Source organism: Cebus imitator, unplaced genomic scaffold (assembly GCF_001604975.1).
Source record: "Cebus imitator isolate Cc_AM_T3 unplaced genomic scaffold, Cebus_imitator-1.0 Scaffold28, whole genome shotgun sequence".
Classification (NCBI taxonomy): Eukaryota; Metazoa; Chordata; class Mammalia; order Primates; family Cebidae; genus Cebus; species Cebus imitator.
This window is the reverse complement of record NW_016107343.1, coordinates 4,973,758-4,982,455: the sequence shown is the minus strand read 5'-3', so window position 1 is coordinate 4,982,455 and position 8,698 is coordinate 4,973,758. Positions and strand designations below refer to the sequence as shown.

The following is an 8,698-nucleotide window of genomic DNA, read 5'->3' as shown; positions in this document are numbered from 1 at the left end:
TGATCCACCCGCCTTGGCCTCCAAAGTGCTTGGATTACAGGCGTGAGCCACCACGACCGGCCTGGTCTTGAACCCTTGACCCCAGGTGATCCGCCTGCCTTGGCCTCCCAAAGAGCTGGGATTACAGGCATAAGCCACTGAAGAGGACCCAATTATAGGCTGTATACAAAACATATAGAAACATAGGCTGAAGGAGAAAGGATTGAAAAACATACAGCATGTAAAAACCAAGTATAAGGCAACTTCAATGTCTACAGCAGTATCATATAAACTGTAATACAGAGAGTATGACTAAGATAAAGAAGGACATTTCATTATGACAAAATAGCCAATTTATCAGTAATATATAATGTTTAATGTTGGGGCTCAAGGCATTCCACCCCAAAATACAACTTAAAACAATTTTTTTTAATTTTTAGTTTTTGTGGGTACATAATAGGTGTATTCAAAATACAACTTTAGGAAACCAGAATATGACATTCCAAAATATACCCCTTTGACATATTAACTATTTCAAGATGAATACTTTGAGAAACTGTAGACATAGGAGTAGCTCTGAAAATTTTCCCTTCTATAAAGAAAATCTGCCATCTCAAGGGCGGGTTAAGTGGCTCATGCCTGTAATCCCAGTACTTTGGGAGGCCGAAGTGGGTAGATCACCTGAGGTCAAGAGTTCGAGACCAGCCTGACCAACAAGGTGAAACCAAGTCTCTACTAAAAAAATACAAAAATTAGCCAGGCGTAGTGGCAGGCACCTGTAATCCCAGCTACTTGGGGGCAGAGGTTACAGTGAGCTGAGATTGTGCCATTGCACTCCAGCCTGGGCAACGGAGCAAGACTCCATCTCAAAGAAAAAAACAAAAGAAAATCTGTCATCTCTAAAAGAATTTTCATGACCAAAAGTAAGTCTCCCAAGAAGAGAGCTGCTGCTCCACTTCGCACCTGAAAAACATTTAAAAAATTGTACTCTTGTGCCTTTAAAAGACAGCTCTATTCTAAAGACAGCCCTCCTAAACTGAAGGAGACTGCTGTGTGTCCTGCCATACTACCTTGTTAGAACTGAGCACAGGAGGGGCCGCAAAAAACAGAGGGGAGTAGAAAAAGCAGAGGCCAGGACAACCACAGATATTTTTACCTACATAGCAAGGCAATTTTTGTTCACTATATGCTTCTTCCCCTCACTCGCCCCTAATTTGTTTCTACCACCCCCTAGAAATCCCAAGCCTCTCTTCCTTTCCGTAGCTCAAGCTACTACATAAGTATCAATCATCTGGTCCTTTAACCTCATATTTTTGTGGGACTCCTATGAATACATGCATGGACACATAATTAAAATGTTCTTTTCACCTGTTAATCTGTCTCATGTCAATTTAATTAATGACCCAGCCAAAGAAATTACTTAGAAGGGTGAAAATAAACCATTTTTCCCTCCCCTACAATAACAATCATAAATGTATGTGTATCTAACAATACAATATCAAAATATAAGAAACAAAAATTGACTGAATTAAAAGGAAAAAAAAAGTGACTGGGCATAGTGGCTCACGACTGTAATCCAAGCACTTTAGAAGGCTGAGGCAAGCAGATTGCTTGAACCCAGGAGTTTGAGACCAGCCCGGGCCACATGGTGAAACTCTATCTCTACAAAAAATACAAAAATTAGCCAGGTGTGGTAGTGCACAACTGTAGTCCTAGCTTCTCAAAGGGCTGAGGTGGGAGAATTGTGTGAACCCAGGTTGAGGCTGCAGAGAGCCACAATTGTGCCACTATACTCTAGCCTCAGTGGCAGAGCAACACCCCGTCTTGAAAACAAAAAAGAAAAGTGCTATAGTCATAGAGATTTTAACATCCCTCTGGCCTAAGTAACTGATATAACTAAATTTTAAAAATTTAGAAAACATACAACAATATTCCTCAATAAACACAGACAAAGGGCCAGGCATGGTGGCTCATGCTTGTAATCTCAGCACTTAGGAAGGCCAAGGCAGGAAGATCACTTGTGGCCAGGACTTAAAGATCAACCTAGACAATATAGTAAGACCCTGTATCCACAACTTTTTTTTAAAATTAGTCAGGCATGGTGGCATGTGCCTACAGTCCCGGTTACTTAAGAGGCTGAGGTAAGAGGATCACTTGAGGCCACGAGTTTGAGGCTCCAGTGAGCTAGGATCATTATCACTACATTCCAGCCTGGACAACAAAGCAAGACTCCACTCAAAAAACAAACAAAAGAAACACAAAGTCCTTAACAAAACATTAGCAAATTGAATTTGGCAATATATAAAAACAATATGTGTTGTCCATGTTTGGTTATTCTCACAAAAGAAAGGTTGGTTGGACTTTTGAAAATAAATCAATGGGCCAGTTGCAGTGGCTCACACCTGTAACCCCAGCATTTTCTTTGGGAGGCTGAGGCAGGCAGATAGCTTCAGGTCAGGGGCTTGAGAAAAGCCTGTCCAACATGGCAAAACCCTGTCTCTACTAAAAATACAAAAATTGGCCGGGCATGGTGGCGAGCGCCAGTAATCCCAGCTATTTGGGAGGCTGAGGCAGCAGAATTGCTTGAACCTGGGAGGCGGAGGTTGCAGTGAGCCGAGATTGTACCACTGAACTCCAGCCTGAGCGACAGAGGGAGACTGTTCATACACACACAAAAAGTGATTAAATAAATCAATGTAATACACTGTATTCACAGAATAAAGGAGAAAAACCATTTTTTATATATATATACATGTGTGTGTATGTGTGTGTGTGTGTGTGTATTTAGACAAGAGTCTTGCTCTGTCACCCAGGCTAGAGTGCAGTGGAGTGATCTCAGCTCACTGCAACCTCCGCCTCCCAGGTTCAAGCGATTCTCCTGCCTCAGCCTCCCGACTAGCTGGGTTTACAGGTACTCACCACCATGTCCAGCTAATTTTTGTATTTTTGGTAGAGACAGATTTCACCATGTTGGCCATACTGGTCCTGAACTCCTGACCTCAGGTGATCCACCTGCCTTGGCCTACCAAAGTGCTGGGATTACAGGCGTCACCTAGCCAACAATTTTTAGAGATGCAGAAAAAGCATTTGACCAAATGAAGTACCCACTCATTTTAATAACACTCAGAGAATTAGAAATAGAATGTAACTTCTATTTAATAAAACACATACGAAAGGCCAGGCATGGTGGCTCACGCCTGTAATCCCAGCACTTTGGGAGGTCAAGGCGGGCGGATCATGAGGTCAGGACTTCGAGACCAGCCTAACCAACATGGTGAAACCCTGTCTCTACTAAAAATACAGAAGTTAGCTGGGTGTGGTGGCGCATGCCTGTAATCCCAGCTACTCAGGAGGCTGAGAAAGGAGAATTGCTTGAACCTGGAAGGCAGAGGTTGCAGTCAGCCGAGATCGTGCCATTGCACTCCAGCCTGGANAAAAAAAAAAAAAAAAAAAGGAAAAGAAAAAAAGGCATACACTAAAAACCTATAGCCAGCATCAAACTTATTGTTAAAATATTAAAAACTTATCCTCTAAGAGCAGGAACAAGGCAATGATATTCACTTTAACACTTCTGTTCAATAGTGTACTGGAGGTACTAGCCAGTGCAATAATATTTATAAGAAATAAAAGGCTTAAGGGTTTGAAAGGAAGAAATAAAATTGTGTGTACTCAGAGATACCATGATTGTTTATGTAGAAAATCTTAAGGAATCTACAAAACAACTAATACACTGACACAGAAATTTAACAAAACAGCAGGTATAAGGTCAAAAACAAAAGTAAGTTGAACTTAGCAGCAATTGACACTTCTAAAAAATTCTTAATTTCATTTACAATAGCATCAAAGAACATAAAATATTTAGGAATAGGTTTAAAGAAAAATGTGCAAAATCTGGACACTGAAAACAATAAAATTATTGCAGAGATAAAGACCTAAATAAAGATGTGTCATATTTATTGATTAGAAGACTTATATTGTTAAGATGTCAATTTTTCCCAAGTTGATGTTATGTTCCTACCAGTTTTATCTTTTTTTGTAGAAACTGGTAAACTGATTCTAAATACACATGAGGCCAGGTGCGGTGGCTCACGCCTATAATCCCAGTATTTTGGAAGGTTGAGGTGGGCCGACTGCTTGAGTCTAGGAGTTGGAGACCAGCCTGGACAATATGGCAAAACCTTGTCTCTATAAAACATACAAAAAATTAGCCAGGTGTGGTAGTGAGCATCTGTAGTCCCGGCTACTGTGGAGGCTGAGATGATAGCATTGCTTGAGCCCAGGTCAAGGCTGCAGTGAGCTGTGATCATGCCACTGCACTCCAGCCTTGAGACCCTGTCTCAGAAAAATAAAAAATACGTGAAAATGCTGAGAACCTAGAATATGCAAAGGACCTAGAATGTCTTGAAAAAAAGTAGAAGACCTTGCATTATCTGATTTCATGACTTATGATAAAGATATAATAATCATGACATGAATTTATTTATATAAATTATTTTACAAAAAAAACTTAATAAAGAAATAGAGACAAGGTCTCACTGTGTTGCCCAGGTTGGTCTCAAACTCCTGGTTTCAAGTGATCCTCCCATCTTGGCTTCCCAGACTGCTGGGATTTACAAGCATGAGCCACCATGCCCAGCAGACAGTATAATTTAGTATACAGACAATTATATAAACACAATAAAATGGTATGCAGAAATAGACCTGCTATTCATACAAGCGGCTCATACTGCCATTTGGTTTTTGGCAAAAGTGCCAAGCACTTAAATAGGGAAAGGAAAGTCATTTCAATAAATGGTACTGGAACAACTAGATAGCCACATGGAAAAAAAAGAACCTCAACCTTTACTTCTCACCATACATAAAAATTAATTTGAAGGGTATAGTGGTACACGCCTGTAGTCCCAGCTAGTTGGGAGGCTGAGACGGGAGAACTGCTTGAGGCCAGGAGTTTGAGGCCACAGTGAGCTATGACTGCACCTATGAATAGCCACTGCACTCCAACCTGGGCATCAGAGCAAGACCCCGTCTGTAAAAAAACACAAACATACATTCCACTGTTGTGCCTCCCATGGGAAGAAGAAAAAAAAAATCAAAGAATTTGAGATGAATCAGAGACATTAATATAAAAGGCAAAATGATAAAGCTTCCATAACAAAATATACGAAAAAATCTTTGCTATTCCAGGGTGGACAAAGGTAACTTAGAGAGGACACAAGAAGCAATTAACTACAAAGGAAAAGTTTAATGAATTAGACATTATTTCATCAAAAATGCAATTAAAAAGTCAACAGTCATGTAAGAGGGCAGTAGAAAATCTTTACATAACATATAGCTGACAAATTCAAAATATAAAAAGAACTTCTACTACACAGTAATAAAAAGTCAAAAATTCAACCCCCTGAAAAAAGGGATAAAAAATTTAGACACTTCCCAAAATAAAATACACAAACGGCCAATAAGCAAATAGAAAAAGAGACACCATCATTAGTTATTAGGGATATTAAAACCACAATGATTCAAACCATCTGAAATCTCTAGAAAATAAAAAACACATGTGCTCGCTTCGGCAGCACATATACTAAAAATTGGAATGATGCAGAGAAGATTAGCATGGCCCCTGCGCAAGGATGACATGCAAATTTGTGAAGCGTTCCATATTTTAAAAAAAGAGAAACACACACACACACACACACACACACACAATGAAATACCACTATGCAAGCCCTTGAAAGCAAGGATGTGAAGCAATCAGAACTCTCATATATGGCTGATAGAGTGTAAAATGGTATACCCAATTTGGAAGCACATCTGGCAGTTTCTTATAAAACTGTTCACAATAGTCAAAATCTGGAAACTACTACATGATCATCAACAGGAGAATGAATAAACAAACTCCAATACATCAGTAAGAGGAATACTATTCAACATTAAAGCCAGGTGTGGTGGCTCAGGCCTATAATCCCAGCACTTTGGGAGGCCGAGGCGGGCAGATCACTTGAGGTCAGGAGTTCGAGACCAGCCTGGACAACATGGCAAAACCCCATCTCTACTAAAAATACAAAAATTCGCTGGGCGTGATGGTACACATCTGTAATTCCAGCTACTCAAGAGGCTGAGGTGTAAGAATTGCTCCAACCCGGGAAGCAGAGGTTGCAGTAAGCCAAGATCGTGCCATTGCACTCCATCTTGGGTGACAGAGTGAAATTCCATCTCAAAAACAAACAAACAAACAAACAAACAAAAAACACAATAAGACCACCATGCCCAGCAAATTTTCTCTACTTTTAGCAGAGATGAGGTCTCACTATATTGTCTGGCCTGGTCCTGAACTCCTAACCTCAAGTGATCCTCCTGCGTCAGCCTTCCAAAAATGCTAGGATTAGTGTCAGCCACCTTGCCTGGCCTCAATTTTAATTTAGCATGGACTCTTTTTTTTTTTTTTTTTTTTTTTTTTTTCTCCTCCTTTTTTTTTTTTTTTTTTTTTTTGTCACCCAACCTGGAGTTCAGAGGTGGGATCCTCAGCTCACTGCGACCTCTGCCTCCTGGGTTTCAGCGATTCTTGTGTCTCAGCTTCCTGAGTAGTTGGACTACAGGTGGCCGCCACCATCATGCCTGGCTAATTTTTGTATTTTTAGTACAGATGGGGTTTCGCCATGTTGGCCAGGCTGGTCTCCAACTCCTTACTTCATGTGGTCTGCCCACATTGGCCTCCCAAAGTGCTGGGATTATAGGCAAGAACCACTGCACCCAGCCAGGATAGACTTTTATATTACATCGAGTAATGCTTCCAATGAATAGTAACTCCCTTGATCTGCTACTCACCTGTCATTCTATCCTATGAATTAATCAGGCAAGTTCAGAGAACTTTTTTTTAAAAGAAAAATATTGCTTGATATTGTAGCTTTTATGCTCCTTGTCCCAAGCTACATCTACGAAAATATAAATCAATTATGTCTTTTAAAACACAGGGTCACCACAAGCCCTACTTACTGCCATTCTCAATGGCTCACTGTTGTTTTGTTATTGTTGTTGTTTTTTAAATTTTTTTAATAGAGATAAGGTCTCATTATGTTGCCCAAGCTGGTCTCAAACTGCCGAGCTCAAGCAATCCTCCCGCCTTAAGCCTCTCAAAATGCTGGGATAACAGAGGTAAACCAGTATGCCTGGCCACAATAAGTTACTGTTAAAGGTAGGGAGCTTAAAAGAGGTTCTGCACTGGAAGAGCAGGAACAGGGAAACTACCTTTCTAATGCCAGCAATAACCTGAAGGATAAAAGCTGGGTACTACAAACTGTCCCTGCAAATGCAAGACAACTTGCAGGACAAAGCAGACAGGTGTCCAGGAGAAAAGAAAATCAAATACATGACTAAACAAAATATTTGATATTTTAAATTTTGGCCAATTCAGTTTGTCTCGGCTGAAGTAAGAAAATTGCTTAAACCTGGGAGGCAGAGGTTGAAATGAGCCAAAATCATGCCACTGCACTTTAGCCTGGCAACAGAGCGAGACTCTGCCTCAAAAAACAAACAAACAAAAAATTATAATTAGACCAGGCACAGTGTCTCACGCCTGTAATCCTAACACTTTGGGAGGTCAAGGCCAGGAGTTTGAAATCAGCCTGGCCAACAAACTGAGATCCAGTCTTTACAAAAATTAAAAAAACTTAGAGATGGGCATGGTGGTGCACACCTGTAGTCCCAGCTACTTGGGACTTGAGGCAGGAGGATGGCTTCAGTTCAGAAGCTCCAGGGTTTAGTGAGCTGTGATTGTACCACTACACCCCAGCCTGACCAACAGAGTGAAATCCTGTTTCTAAAAATAAAAAAAATTATAATGAAATTGAAATACATAGTAACAACGTTCAAATAATACAAAGCACTTAGCAGATTTTTATTAAGTAAATTCATCTTTATATAATATAATGTGAAATTCCCTTAATTTCCAACCCAGTGATCCAATAAAATACTTACCATACAGTTACCAGATATATGGCACTAGATTAAGTGGTATAGGAGAACACAAAAGGATAAAACATTTTTTTTTTAATTTCAGATTCAGTTTATAAAGAAATGGCAAAGGCGATTTTGCAAAGTTGGCAAAATTTAAGTTAAAACATTTAAGACAGATAAAACATCTTATCAAAGAACCCCATTATTTCTCTAATTTTCCAAGCCAGAAATATGGGAGTTATCCCTAACTCAACCCTGTCTACCCACATTGATCAGTACTGCCCCTAATGTCTTACAAATATGCTCACTTCTCTCATTCCCACTGGCACTACTTTAGTTTCGGCCATAATTATTCTAACCTAGGTTCTGACAAGATAGGTCTCCTAAATGGTCAAATACACTAATCCAATACATTTTCCAACTGCCCAAGTGATCTACTTAAAATGCAAATTGTAGGCCAGGCATGGTAGCTCACGCCTACAATCCCGTACTGTGGGAGGCCAAGGCGGGCGGATCACTTGAGGTCAGGAGTTCAAGACCAGCCTGGCCAACATGGTGGAAACCTCCATGTCTATTAAAAATGCAAAAATTAGCCAGGCATGGTACACAGGCCTGTAGTCCCAGCTACTTGGGAGGCTGAGGCAGGAGAATCACTTAAACCCAGGAGATGGCCGGGCGCGGTGGCTCAAGCCTGTAATCCCAGCACTTTGGGAGGCCGAGGCGGGTGGATCACGAGGTCAAGAGATCGGGACCATCCTGGTCAACATAG

The 8,698-nt window shown here is 40.5% G+C and overlaps 1 protein-coding gene and 2 non-coding genes across 3 annotated transcripts in view; 1 reads left to right on the top strand and 2 right to left on the bottom strand.

Annotated features, from left to right (window-relative positions):
* The window catches only part of RNF214 (ring finger protein 214), a 50,679-nt gene that overhangs the window by 21,429 nt on the left and 20,552 nt on the right, over positions 1-8,698 (bottom strand).
* On the bottom strand, positions 961-1,119 carry LOC119470376. The gene has a single exon (XR_005199267.1).
* LOC119470360 lies at positions 5,534-5,641 on the top strand. The gene has a single exon (XR_005199253.1). It is a non-coding gene; the product is annotated as a U6 spliceosomal RNA (small nuclear RNA).